The following is a 13,757-nucleotide window of genomic DNA, read 5'->3' as shown; positions in this document are numbered from 1 at the left end:
GAAGAGGGCCTATATCCAAGCCTGCATCTTTGGGGTCCACTAAGGACACAGCTGAACATTTAAAAATCTGCAAGGAACTCACCAAGCCTACTGCAGTCTTCATTTCTCCTATACCTTCCCTAGCCCTCTGTAATTCTCTAGCCTCTCACTTTAATACTAAAACTCAGGACATCCTGTCCTCACTCTCCTCTACACACACCTTTCTCCCTCACCCTCTCTCAGGCCTCCCTTGGCCCCCTCCCCTTCCCTCTTTGTCTTCCATATCACCTGATGAGGTGTCTAGACAGGTCCACTATATGAAAGTCTCTTCCAAACAGGTGTTCCCCTGCTCCTCCAGAACTATCAAGAACAACGTTGTCTCCCTTGCCCCAGCCTTGGCTGATTTCTGCAATCACTCCTTTGCCACTCTGGCCTTCCCATCACTCCTCAAGCCCTCCCTTGTCCTCCCTCTCCTCAGAAAGCCTTCTGCCGACCCTTCCTGTCCGGCTACTACTGCACTATCTCCATTACCCCCTTCATGGTCAAACTCTTGGAGAAGCTGGCCATCTCCCAGCATATCCACCACACTGAATCCACGACCAACAGTTTGGCTTCAGAACTGCCAGAGGCATGAAAACTGCACTCCTGAACAATTGTGAAGACTTGCTCTCTAATCTCAATTCCAACTCTCCTTCCGTTCTCATACTTTTTGATCTTTCCTCTGCCTTTGATACTGTCAATCATGCTACCCTTATAAATCGTAACCCTGATACCCATGGCATCACAAACCTGGCTCAGTACTAGCTGACCTACTTCCTCTCTGAATGACCTTCCCAGGTCCAACTGGGGCCTTATCTCTCCTCCATCTCACTTTCCACCTGTGGTGTCCCTCAGAGCTCTATTCTTTCACCTTGGCTTTTCAACATTGACTTTGCCCCCCCCCCCCTAACCAATTTGATCTCTGGAAGTTAGGAAAGAAGTCAGTGTTATGCAAATGACATTCAATTCTCCTTCAAGCTTCCCTCCTCTGCCTCCTTCTCTTCTCTCTAATGGCTGTCTGTATGCTATTCAGGCATGGAGTGCTGCTAACAATCCCTCCTTTAATGCCAGTAAGACTGAGATCTTTCTCATTGGGACCGCAGTGCCCTCTTTTCCTCCTAGACTCTGGCCGCACACCATGGGCCCCTTCCCCTCACCCTCCTGTGAGGCAAAAAACCTTGGCGTCATCTTTGACTCTTTCTCTCCTTCTCCCCTCACATCGTGGACCTTGCCAAAAAGGCCCACTTTCAGCTACACCTCCTTAGAGGCATTCTCCATTTCCTCACCTGCCCCCAGAAACTCAATGTCTCCAGAGCTCTGCTGCTCCCCAGACTGGACTACTGCAACAGCCTCTTCCTCAACCTGCCTAACTCCTCCCTTCAGCCCCTTCAACTAATCCAGAATAGGACTGGAAGATTTATCCTTTGCCTCAATCCCAAGGACTGCATCTCTCCAGCCCTAAAATCTCTCCTCTGGCACCCGGTTTCTGAGAGGATCAAGTTTAAAACCCTCTGCCTGATCCACAAGGCTTTCTGGGGCCTCGGACCTCACTACATCCAACTCTCTCCCTAAATACCCTCCTGCTAGAGCCCTTCAGTCTTCTAGCTCCAACTCTCTGCAGATCAGACTCTTCTCCAAGCAGAATGTGGGGGTAGAACTCACTCCTACACAGGTCCCTCCATCTAGAATGACCTCCCTGCCCCTCTCAGACTTGAGCTGGATCTCCTTATGTTCCCGAAGCTCCTCAAGAGCCTCCTTTCCTCTTCCTCCTTACTTCTCCTCCCCTGCTAATTTTCCCCCTCTGCCTCTTGACTGGCTGCCTGGTTCCTTCAGATTCTACAGGGTACCTGCCCCCCCCCAGACCAGTCTACCCTTGCACTTGATCTCCTCTGACCCCCCCCCATACAACCCCCTGAGCTCCCTCCCCATGCACTAGTCTGGCTGTGCCTGCACCCCCAAGCTCTTGCAGTCCCTCCCTCGCACTTTGCACATGGACCTGGTGCCCCCTCTACTCTCTTCTCCCCGGGCTCTGTTCACCTGTCCTCTCCAGGCACCCTTAACTCTCTGGCAAGCAACTCCCACCCACCCCACCCTCCCCTCCCCCCACCACTTCTTTTACTGCACTTGCATGATCTGAATGTCACATGACCTAGTAGGACCGTTGACCTCTTTTTGTTTTGTCATCCCTGCCCCTCCCCTCCTCTCGTCTTATTGCGCCTTGAAACACTTGTGTGTAGGTGCATTATACATGCCCAATAAATAAATACAAATAAATGTATTCTATGGCTGAAACTGTAACTTTTCGTTCAGCGGAACGCATTTTAAAACCCTGTGGCATTTCTTTGATTTTGAAAAACCTAAAAATATGTTTCTCCCAACAGTAGCAATAATCATCAATGCTAATAACCACCGGCAATAATGCAATACTGCTGCTAGTTATGCATAATTGCAATATTTCTGGGATTGCCACCTTGTAATGCATTAATCTTCCCAGGTGATTTGCCACTTTGAGAGAAAAGCATTATTTACCTCCATGAGTGGTATTTGCAGGACAAGGCTCGTAATATCTTGTTTAATGGGCATGGAATAACGCAAATAAACATTCTCCTTATGTCGGGCCGTCTTCTGTATGTTGTGCCTCCAGACGATTCATTTAAACAGAACATGAAACATTACAAAGGTTTTGTATATCTATCTCTACACATCTTATAATACACAGATCTAGCATGTGACCTCCTCCCTCTCTGGATGAGCCGAGTGGTCGGGTGCATGTTTGCTAGGCCCATGACCGCCTTTGCTGACCGTTCGCTGTCCAGAGAAAAATCCAGTTGTGAACGGGAGGGTGTTGTCTGGTTTTGCTAAAGGTGATTTCAAATAAGATTTAATTGTACTAACATTGTAAATTGTCTCTCTTTGAAAGGGTACGTTTATTTCTAATGATCCCTTCAAGTATAATAGTGTAGCCAAAATAGGAATCTTAAACTTATCTTACTGAGCAAAGCATATTATCAAAAACTAGAATAACCATGTCAATTTTCTAATAGAAGGATATCAGTCTTACAACTGGAAAACCAAAAACATTTTGGAAATCCAAATTTCCTAACTCCATTATGATAATGCTTTCCATACTAACCATAGCTTTATTTGTTTGGTAGTGAAGGGTAAGAAAAAGGGGAAAAATGCCCACAAAATAAAAAAAGAGAAATGAAAAGGAGGGTATAGCGTCAAAGGAGGAATAAGGGGTGTAACCCCAGTTAAAGAAGAAAGGAAAGTCAAACATTCACCTCATTTTTCAAGGGGTCTTAAAATTGTGCAATGTACACTTGAATGCTTTTCTCGTAAGTCAATGACAGGGGGCAAAAATCAAGTTGCAAGCTACTAGCCAGTCATAAAAAGTCACTCGCCACATCAAACCTATACATACACACAACAGACAATTTCTTTCTTGCCAAGAGTGAAATTACACTAGGCAATGGCTAGTGCAACTTTTGCACCCTGTCCAATGAATGAGGGGAATGGGATAAATGGCACAATTGAGGACTCCAGCATGCTTTGCCCAAAATCAAAGGTTATTTTGGGAACATAAATATGGCCACATATCTTTATATTTGACAAATGTCTATGGTAAAAATAAGTTGTATGCTTGAATCTCTAAGCACTTAATGCACAGTGGGTATGGTGCTAATTTTGTTTTCCACAAAACGCTTGAAACGTTAAAGCATAGTGGAAATTAAACTCCCCTGACGAGTGCCATTTTAAAATGTTTTCAATATATACGGTCCATTGATGTTTGATGTAGGATTGACTGCCTTTTATTGTCACTGTTATTTCACTACTTACAAATTTGTATTTAATCACTTAATTATATTCTTAGTTTACATTATAATGTTTAGGCTGATGTTAACTTGTATCTGTATATTTGAGCACACAACACTCTTCATATTTTTATGATTTGTAAGTTTTAATTGTCAAATATTTATCAGTTTATTGCTCTCAACTCACATTTCTTTTGTGAAGGTTTAATTGTGGCAAACCATTATCACAATAAAGGGGGGGGCATATTTACATGTACTGTTTTAGACAGCCACAGGATTTTGATGTTAAGATAAAACAGCTGAAACATTAATCGTTTCCATGGGCATCATCGGGCTATGTGCAGAATTTTATCTGAGTCTCTGGGTAAGGAAGGCTGTGCACATGCTCAATTCGCAATGCAGCCATTATTAACAAATTATATATAGTAATGCAATCTGAGAATAATTTGCTTTAGAGATTTGTTTTATACACTAATGAATACATAGTTAATTATAAAGTGCATTGTAATCAGTAATTTTGTATAATTGTGTTTTATTAACTTGTTTAATTGAATATGCGCATACAGTAGGTAACAGTTTTTTAATATGATGAATACTTGTCAGTTGCCCAAATCACATTTTTTAATTAAGTTGAGACCTGCCCTTTTTTGGGCCCGTTAATATGCATGTGGCGTTATGTACCTGTTCCGCAGGCAACACCGGTGGGGGGGGGGTAATTACCCCCCCTCCTCCTTTCCCCCATGGACCGATACATAAGGCCATTAGCACCCTGGGTTACCAAAGCGGCAACCTGGGGTGCAAAAAAAAGTTTGCCTTCCTACAGTGTGCGTCCCATTGTAGGAAGGAATACCCATTTACCAGCATGGCTGCCATAGAAAGCTGAGGGGAAGGTGCGGCTGCTTGGTAAGTAGGGGAGGGGAAATAAAAATAAAAACACGGACCGCGGGTGGGGGGGGGTCCGATGGCAGCGGGGAAGCCGGCCGTCAGGCGGCTTGGAGCATGGGCTTACACCGGCGGTTAGAAGCCGGCATTCCTATACACCTGATTGCCTGACTCCCCCGCCCAGGGTGCTAATGGGACTTATTACTGTTGGAACAATCGAAAAACATGAAATTCAATACAAGCATTTAAAGTGTGTGTTTAACTTTTATATACTTGTGCACCCTCACTGTGTGTGTTTAATGGAAGTTTGCTGTACATTTGGACATGTGTCTTTGTAATTGACACATTTTCTGTTGGACCTATGCACCATGGTGCAGAATTGAATAGTGAGCTCAATGAAATATCCAAGGACCTACTTTGTTGTACATATTTCAGGCCAGAGGCTAGGAGAAGGGCATGGTGTAAGTTTAGTCTTACAATGGGTTTATGGAACATTTTAAAACCAGGTAAGTGGAAACCTAGGAGATCGGCGGAGCGTTAGTGAGTGTTGAATGGAAAATTGCTTGTGTGGGCATGCACGCAGATCTATTAAGCATACACGGCTCTGCAAACACAAGGTCTAGATTCTCTTTTGTTAAATTGAATAACTATACCATGTGTTTCGATGTGCCGTGGTTTCTATAGAGTGAAATATAAAAGAACCATGGTTTCCCATGTTTAACTCCTGTAAACATTTGGACTAATGTGGTAAACAAAGCATGCACTTATGCTCATAAAGGACAGTGTTGGATTTGTATTCTGATGGCAAAAATAATTAGCTTAATAGACATAGTAGCAGGAAGGGACATATTTTAACAACGAGCTTTGGAGAATAAAAAACATTGGAAGTATTTCCACCCTAAATATATCTTTTGCAAAGAAAAATATACATTACAAATTATATATCTGTTTAGCAATCCTAATTATTTAATTTGTGTTCATTCTTCGTAACTTCTTTTTATTTACCTTGTCGGAGTGATGATTTCCCAGCCGTTGAATGGGCCTCCCAGCATGCAGATTTTAAGTTTTGACAGAAAGTTGGCAAAGGCAACTTGGCCAAAAGGTTCCTTTTGAAAGTTGTGCTTTCGGACACCTGTAAAGATCCAGCGTAGTTGGGCTTCCCATTTCACAATCGGGCATTTGTCTAATCCTGGCATAACCACATCAGGCACACCCCGATTGGATGAATGCCTCTGTCATTTTGTAACAGTACATTTAGTCGCTCTCCCACTCCCAGCCCCATACTCTGACTGCGGGTGGTGGTTGGAGGGAGGTCGGAAGGCATAGGAGCAACTGCTGGGGGGGGGCGGGGTTAAGGGTGTCCTGGCCACTCAAAATAAAGAACATTATTTTGCCCCCCTCTAACTATTCTGCCCCAGGCATCCCTCTTTCTTCCCCAATAATGCTGCAGTGCGTTCAGGAGAAAGAACATCAAAACTCTCATTGCCAGGAGGTACGCTTGGCCAAAAGACTATATATGTCAGAAGGTTTGCAGACATTTTACTGCTAGGGTACTTGTGACAAATGTAATGTTTACCAAACCCAGTGTACTTTACATGCTCAAAGGGATTTCTGCATACATCACTTACATACATACATACATCACTGCATACAGACCTATTTGTCCACTTTAGAAACCTGTGGTCATTCTGATGTTTACAAAATGCTCTTTGAATTAGTCAACTTTTACCTATTTTTTACAAAACCGAGAGTAGAATTTTCCCCACACTATGCTTGTGCACTTGCACTAATTTGTTCATACCCATCCACTAAAAATATTCGCCTAACTCCACTGACCTTGAATTGTTTACCTTACCAATGCCCACTCAGGTGCTGCACCACCCCAACCCCCTCAAGCAACAAAGGCAGCCTCTGCAATTGGACACACGTATAATAATGGCACTGGTTGAGCACAGGTGGCTGGTCTGTTTCACCTAGGCCATGGAAAGGATTGCCCCTCTGGCAGCATGCTAATCTCATCGTTGCCATTGCACATGCATGTAGGGCCTGGTTGGCTTGGGAGTTTGTGGTGCAGCATTCACTTCTTCAAGGTGTTTTGTGGAAGCCGTAAACATGGCTTACAGACCGCCTCCACCATCATTTTCTTTTACTCCACTGGCCCACAGACCATCCAGAACTGCTCTTCTTCCTTTCAACATGCTGCTGCCTTTATTTGACATGTGATGACTGTACTACTTAGGTCTTTACTGCTGCAGCTGACTGCAGCATTCTAGGGCTTATAAACTCAACACACATCATGCTGCACATGAACTTGCCATTATGTCAACCTACACCAGGTAAAATTGATACAAATGTTTGTGAGCTGGGCGGTATTGTCATCACTGTAGGTCCATGGCCACAGCCTTCCCAGATCAAGTCCTTCTCAGTTTGAAAGTAAATTGTCTGAAATTCTGAACACTACAAATCACTGACTGACCCGGGCAGCCCTCCAACTTGAAAATCGTTCAGGGAAAGTGTTTGTGTTGAAAACACATATGCTGGGGCTTCTCACAGGACCATGTTTTTCAGTATGGGTTTCTTTTCATTTCACATGTTTCTCCCACGTTTTCCCTAAATCCATACCCCATAAAATGCTCACAGTCCCAATAAGTGGCCAGACAATGACGCAAGGCTGTTGGGACAATAAAGTGCTGTTTTAATTGGATCCTAACCTCTCCAATAGATTGAACTGGAGACCTGCATGGAGAATCATTTTGAGGGGTCATAGGAAGAGGTGGGCAGGAAGTAGAACAGGACAAACCTCAGAGAGGATGAGGGGGTGGAGCCAGGTCATTGGGCTTATACCTAGTAAACTGCTGGTGACCCTGCTGATAAAACGGAGAGATTTTGATACTCCCTCAGGCAGGACTGTATAGAAAACCATGATCCTAAGCTGGGGGTACCGGACACACAGAAGGACCGAGCTTGCATATTTGCAGAATCAGCAGGTTACATATAACATCAGGAGACTGTGGGCCCTGTGCCTTTTGATCCTGAAGTGGAACAGAAACGGGTCTTGGTAAAGTGAGCACTGTGGATAGAACTCAGCCAATTGAGATAGACAGTCTGTAGGAGGCGAATCGCCCAGGAAATTATATTGGCTTACTGTAAGGGGCATATTAATTGGTTTGCCTAATGCAACTAGGAAAGGAGCTGAATCATACCATATACAATTTAAGAAAAACCAAGGTGACGGCAATAACTCGGTCCCTTGCCAACAGGGAGGGCGAAATGGAAAAACCAAAGTCTAAAATGAAAGCAAAGAAAACCTCTGCCGCTAACCAAGGTGTGATTACCGAATTGTTTTCCACCAAACCCACCCCGTGAAATAAATTCCACCACGATTGAGGAAGACATACCTGCTCACTGTGAAAATGACCCACTGAGCGCGTCAAATTTTGAAGACATTGATAATAATTAATTACTAGATCTATGTCTAAATATTCAAAGAATTATGACACCACATCCTGAAGCAAGGCCAAGTAATAACAGCGGAATACAGGCAGATAGACTGACAACCACACCTCCAGGGACATCTATTGTGGGAGGAGGTTTGGATAGATTATCAATCTCACCAAACCTAGCAATGGTCTCAATGGAGGATGACCCCGACTTCGAAATAGAGTGCTTGGACAAGTCCTACCCAGGGGCAGTAGAGATAGCTGAGATTCAATCATCAGTAGCATCGCTACAATTTGCGCTCAAGATTTTGCTTAAGATGTCGGGGCGAATACTAGCCAATATTGACGTACTAACCATGGAAAATAAGGGGAGGTTGATACCTGCAGAAGATGCAGAAGTGAATCTTTCTGAAGCCATTAATATTGCAAATGAAACTGAAGAGCAGCAACATTTGGAGATTGACCAGGAGGAGGGCAGCCCTGATCCATTCTTTTCAAGAAAACCGCAGCAATTAGCAAGAAGGGCTGGAAAGGGTGAAAGAGCCAGCACCTTGATACCGCCGACGTCGGAGCAGAGTGCAACGGGAATTCCCACCAAGAAGAGCAGGAAAAAATAGCAAGAGCCAAGAAAAGGAAGGCAGCTAGCAAAGGTTACCTCACCGGCTGGCTGCTACCTGAACAAGCCAGTGAACACAAGCTGGATGAGGAGACAGACCGTGGAGGTGTAGATGGTGTGCTATAGGGACGTCACCAATATGGACAAGACATTAAGCCAATTGACAGAGTTGGAAAATCCAGGAACCACAGTAACTGCCACCACGGACAACAAAAGGGAGGGGAGAAGAAGTAGTGTATGTCTGATCAAGAATTTATATCGGAGCAAGGACAACAAATAGCTATCGTGCTCCAAATTTTTTGACAAGACTTTACTCTGTTCCACAACTGCAGGTCCTTAAATCTGATGACTCTCAATTTGTGGAACCCCTGAAAGGCCCAAACCCTAAAGTATCTGTGTTACACTGTAAGTTCCTAGCCACAGCTGAATAATTAAGAAGCTATAAAGAGGAATTAAAAACAGTGGATGTTGAAGTGGATGCCGATCTAAATGAAATGGATCTAAGGAGACCGTTGGAAGAGGTAGACATCCCTCTGGTAACAGTAGATTGTTCAAGCTTACCAAAGGGAAAGAAGGTTGAATCCTCAGATGTCCAACAAGTGCTAAAATGGTTGGTAGATGTACTTCCCGAGATTCTATCTAAACAATGAGATCTATCCATCTTATCCTGGAACTGTCGGGGCTTTGCGTATCTCCTATCATCGGAGGGCTCCACGAAACTACTTGACAAATACAATTGTTTTTATTTACAAGAGACATGGGCTATAGACCCCCTATTATTAGATGGCTATGTGTTGTACCATTCAGCAGCCAAAAGAGGCGAAAAAGGCAGACCATATGGTGGATTGATTATAGGGGTGGTTAATACCTTGGGCTCGAGACAAATTGACTGCAACCTTGAAAGTAATATGATAGCAGTCGAAGTGATTCTTGACAGTAAGGACCCCAAGGGTTCATTTCTGTTGGTACAATCCACCTGAGGCGATATTAAGTGAACAATTGTAAGACTCTCTTCAGGATCTACTGGCGAATTGGCTGTCTATAACTACTGACACAGGAATAATTGTTCTTGGAGACTAACTGTCATATGACAGGGAGGGAGTGTAAAATGCAGAACCCTAAATTAAAATAAATGGGAGTCCTGGTTCATAATAAAAAGGATCTTGAGGGTGGAGCATGGGAATACCTGTTTGAGTCCTGGGATAGGGAAATGCTTAATGGCAGAACAATCAGTGATCATCCTGGGCATCACACATGGTCAAACGGTAGCTCTTATAGCACGTTGGATTATGTATTTGTATGTCCTAGGTTTCAACAACAGGTGGAGGACATGATAGTTATCCCCATTGTATGGAGTGACCATGCTGTCTTGCAATGTGTGATTAGTATTCCCAGTGAACAGTCTTTGCCCAGTAATGTAGGTATGGTGAAAACCAATAAAGCGGGTACCAGGATTTCCTGGTGGGATAAAAACAGATCACTCGCTATTGAAGCTCTGGGGGCGGTAGAACCCAATAAGTTCCCTAACTTTAATGAGATATCTATCGACTCCATAGATAGAGGACTGGATCCATGCTTTCGCAGGAAAGCACACAACGGCACCTTTGGGGTCGATGATGGGACCTGAGGGGGAAAGACTGCCCTATAATAAAACAATCAGAGATATGAAAAGGAATCTCAGAGCTGAGCTCCGTAAGGCCAAAAACGCTATGGCCCCTGGAGAAGGATATCATGTAAAAGTCAGGGAGATTAAAAATGGGTATAGAGCGGCCATCAAGGCGAAAAGAAGGGTGGACAAGGTACTCTCCTGGCAAAGATTGGTGAAGACCAAATGTGACGGAAAGACCCATTATATCTGGTCCCTCTTGGGCGAGGCACGAGGTGTTCAGAATGGGGCACTAGCTAACCATTGAAGCTAGAGCATGGGTAAAATTCCTGGAAAATCGGAATGCAAAAGACGATAAATCAACAGTATTGGGCAGCCCCCCATTAGTGGCTTGTTATATCATACACACTTATTCTGAATAAAATCAAAGAGATAAAATCCTCACGAGCACCGGGCCGTAACGGATTGGCCAATATTGTTATGAAATCGTACCCTGAGTTCTGGGTCAGCCTGCTGGGTATATTATTTGAGAAAATCTTAGAAACTGGTAAAATACCCTGCTCATGGCAAACGGCAATATTAATCCCTGTGTTTAAAAAGGGAAATGGACTCGACGCAAGCAACTATAGGTTGCTTTCAATGTTAGATGCCACGGGGAAGATATTTGCCTCACTTTTGCTAAAAGAGTTACAATCATGGGCAGAGGGTTCTGGTGTACTGTCCAAATTTCAAAGTGACTTTAGACAGGGACATTCCACCTCCTACAATATCATGGTTATGGACATCTTACGAACTAGAGCACAAAGAGGGGGGGCTGCCCCACTTTATGCCTTTTATACAGACTTCACAGCGGCTTTTGATTCCATCCCTAGAAGCCGCCTGTGGAGGAAATTGAAATTAATAGGCTGCCCGGAAGGTTTAATATATTATCTAAGACAAAATAATTCAGTCAGACCGAAGTTAGACCAGGAAGGTTGCACAACTGTTAACGTTGCCCAAAATAGGGGAGTAAAACAAGGTTGCATTACAGCACCTCTAATTTGCAACCTATATGTTTATGACATCCCTGAAGCAATAACTGCAGCAAGCAACTGCCCCCCTAAAATTGGTAAAGCCACTTGTCCCGTATTAGCATACGCGGACGATCTGGTGATATTTGATTACACCACTAGTGGGATACGTAGATCGGCGGCTGCACTGTGGGAGTACGCAGAGGTGAATGGCCTCAGTATTAATCTAGGAAAAACGAAGGTCATGAGATACACGAAAAAGAAAGTATCCTGTGTGCAAATTACGGTAGGCTTGGTGAATATCGCCTGCGTTCCCCAATATCGATATCTGGGCATTGATTTTGAAGTCACTGGTGACTATGTGGCCTGCAAACAATCGCGTAGCATTACAGCGGCACAATTGACTGCCCTGTTTTATAGGTTTACTGTTAAACAGGGTGGTTGCACATTATGGGGCACTCGCCAACTTTATGTACAAACGCTCTCTCCAGCCATACTTTTACGGGCTCGAAGCCCTCCTTGAGATTGACTTAAAGTGGCTACAGGTGATCGAAGGTAGATTTCGGCGTTGCATTCTTGGCCTACCTCCCTGTATCCCAATGGCCATTATTAGATTAGAACTTGGCTTGATTTCTTTAAATGCATTAGTATTGAAGAAGCAAGCCTCGTTATATCTAAAAATGACCCGAGACTCCAGTAATGAATTGCTAACAGCTGTCCATCAGGAAATGGCTAAGGAGAATTCGGTATGTACAACCATTGATCAGATGACTAAATTGTTTCATGAATTAGGTTGGCAATCTAGGGATGGTGGCTATTCAGAAGAAGTACAAAGGGCTCTGAGCAAACTCAGAATCCAGAACCCCTACTTCCACAAGTTAAAAGTTGTTTTTGTCTGTGAGAAAAATCCCAGAATCCAACCCACCGTATGGGGACAGTTTCTCTATTCCTCAATCCAGAAGAACATTACATTTTTCAACTACTAGGTCATTACTTTATTACTGGGACCTGAAAACTAATTATCACAACAGGTAAACATGTTTCTTTCAATGAATATGTGTCCATAATTTAACAGGTGAAATGCAGTGTTTTGTCCTCGGAACAATGAGCAGAATCAATACTTCTTAGAGGTGCAATATAATGTTTTGGCCCGGGGACAATGCCCACAATCCATCCGCCACTACCGATGAACACTTGATTGACTATGAGCAAATCTCCAGACCCCATACCCTACAAGTGATAATTCTCTTTCCAAACTTCTGGAGTCCATCAATCTTTTCGGTGACGGTCGGTTCATTTTGATGAATCCCCTTCAATCATGTTTTCCAAAAAACATCTTATTGCAAAACTCAACCTTCCTAAATCAGTGGCAGTCCACACTGGATCCATTCTCCCTACTCATAGCAGGTCCTTTGTTCCTTCCTTCCTGCAGCCTTCAACCATGTTATCACTGTACACAGCTAATTTACCTTGTAAAAGTGATTACTGTGACAAAGTCAGGGGCTTGACTCTGTCAATGGGGAACCGGGACCTCTTTGCCCATGTAGGTGGGGGGAGGGAGTTGGGATAGCCTCAGTCCCTGAACCCCCTGAATGTGCCTTGACTGCTAAGACTGGTAGCACATTCAATCACCCAATTTCATGAATCCTAAATCTCCCCTGAGTTGTCTTTTCTTCATTTCATAACTCCCTGGACCATCATGCACTTCCACATCGAGCAAACGTAGCAGACAGCAGGAGAAAATCGACAACCTCCATGCAGACTATGACATTCTGATGCATGTCATAGAAGAGAAGTAGTACTCAACATATCCCAAATGGAGCACAACACTGACAACATCCAGTGGATGGAAAGCTGAAGACTAATAAAAATAAAGTGTGCCATAAAAGCGGTGGTCTCAGGTGCTATTTTCTAGCATTGCACTATGATGCCCCAACCCTGGGAGAAAAGACAATTTTAAATTGCCCCACAGTGTGAACTGAAACATGGGGCCAATGGAGGGGTTGGGGGAGGACAGAAGAAAGGAATTCCAGATCTGAAAGAACCGGAGGAATGAACCTGAGAAAATGGTGTTCATTGAGGCTAGGAGGTGGGCTGAGAGACCAGGAGGAGTGTAAAAGATGGAACACAGTGCTGAAGAATCTTTGGAGGAGTTGGATACTAGTGCAGGTGGGCTATTGTATGTTAGAGTGGTGCCCAGTGGAGAGTGAAGCTGTGCTTGTGAGAATGTATGTGAGAGTGTGATAGTAGAGTGGCATTTGAGAGGTAGAAGAGGGGTAGAGGGAATGAGTGGTGGGTAAAGGAGAGAGTAGAAAGTGAGGGAGAGATGTGAATGTTAACAAGAGAATTGCAGAGAAGGGTAGAGAGACG

The 13,757-nt window shown here is 43.9% G+C and overlaps 1 protein-coding gene across 2 annotated transcripts in view; it reads left to right on the top strand.

The window, feature by feature from the left end:
• Positions 1-13,757, top strand: part of INPP5A (inositol polyphosphate-5-phosphatase A) — a 3,154,590-nt gene that overhangs the window by 59,365 nt on the left and 3,081,468 nt on the right. The gene's annotated exons all lie outside the window — the stretch shown is intronic.

The sequence above is a fragment of the Ambystoma mexicanum genome, chromosome 8, assembly GCF_040938575.1.
Source record: "Ambystoma mexicanum isolate Mex_15411 chromosome 8, UKY_AmexF1_1, whole genome shotgun sequence".
Classification (NCBI taxonomy): domain Eukaryota; kingdom Metazoa; phylum Chordata; class Amphibia; order Caudata; family Ambystomatidae; genus Ambystoma; species Ambystoma mexicanum.
Note: the sequence above shows the minus strand (reverse complement) of the source record. Positions and strands in the feature narration are given on the sequence as shown.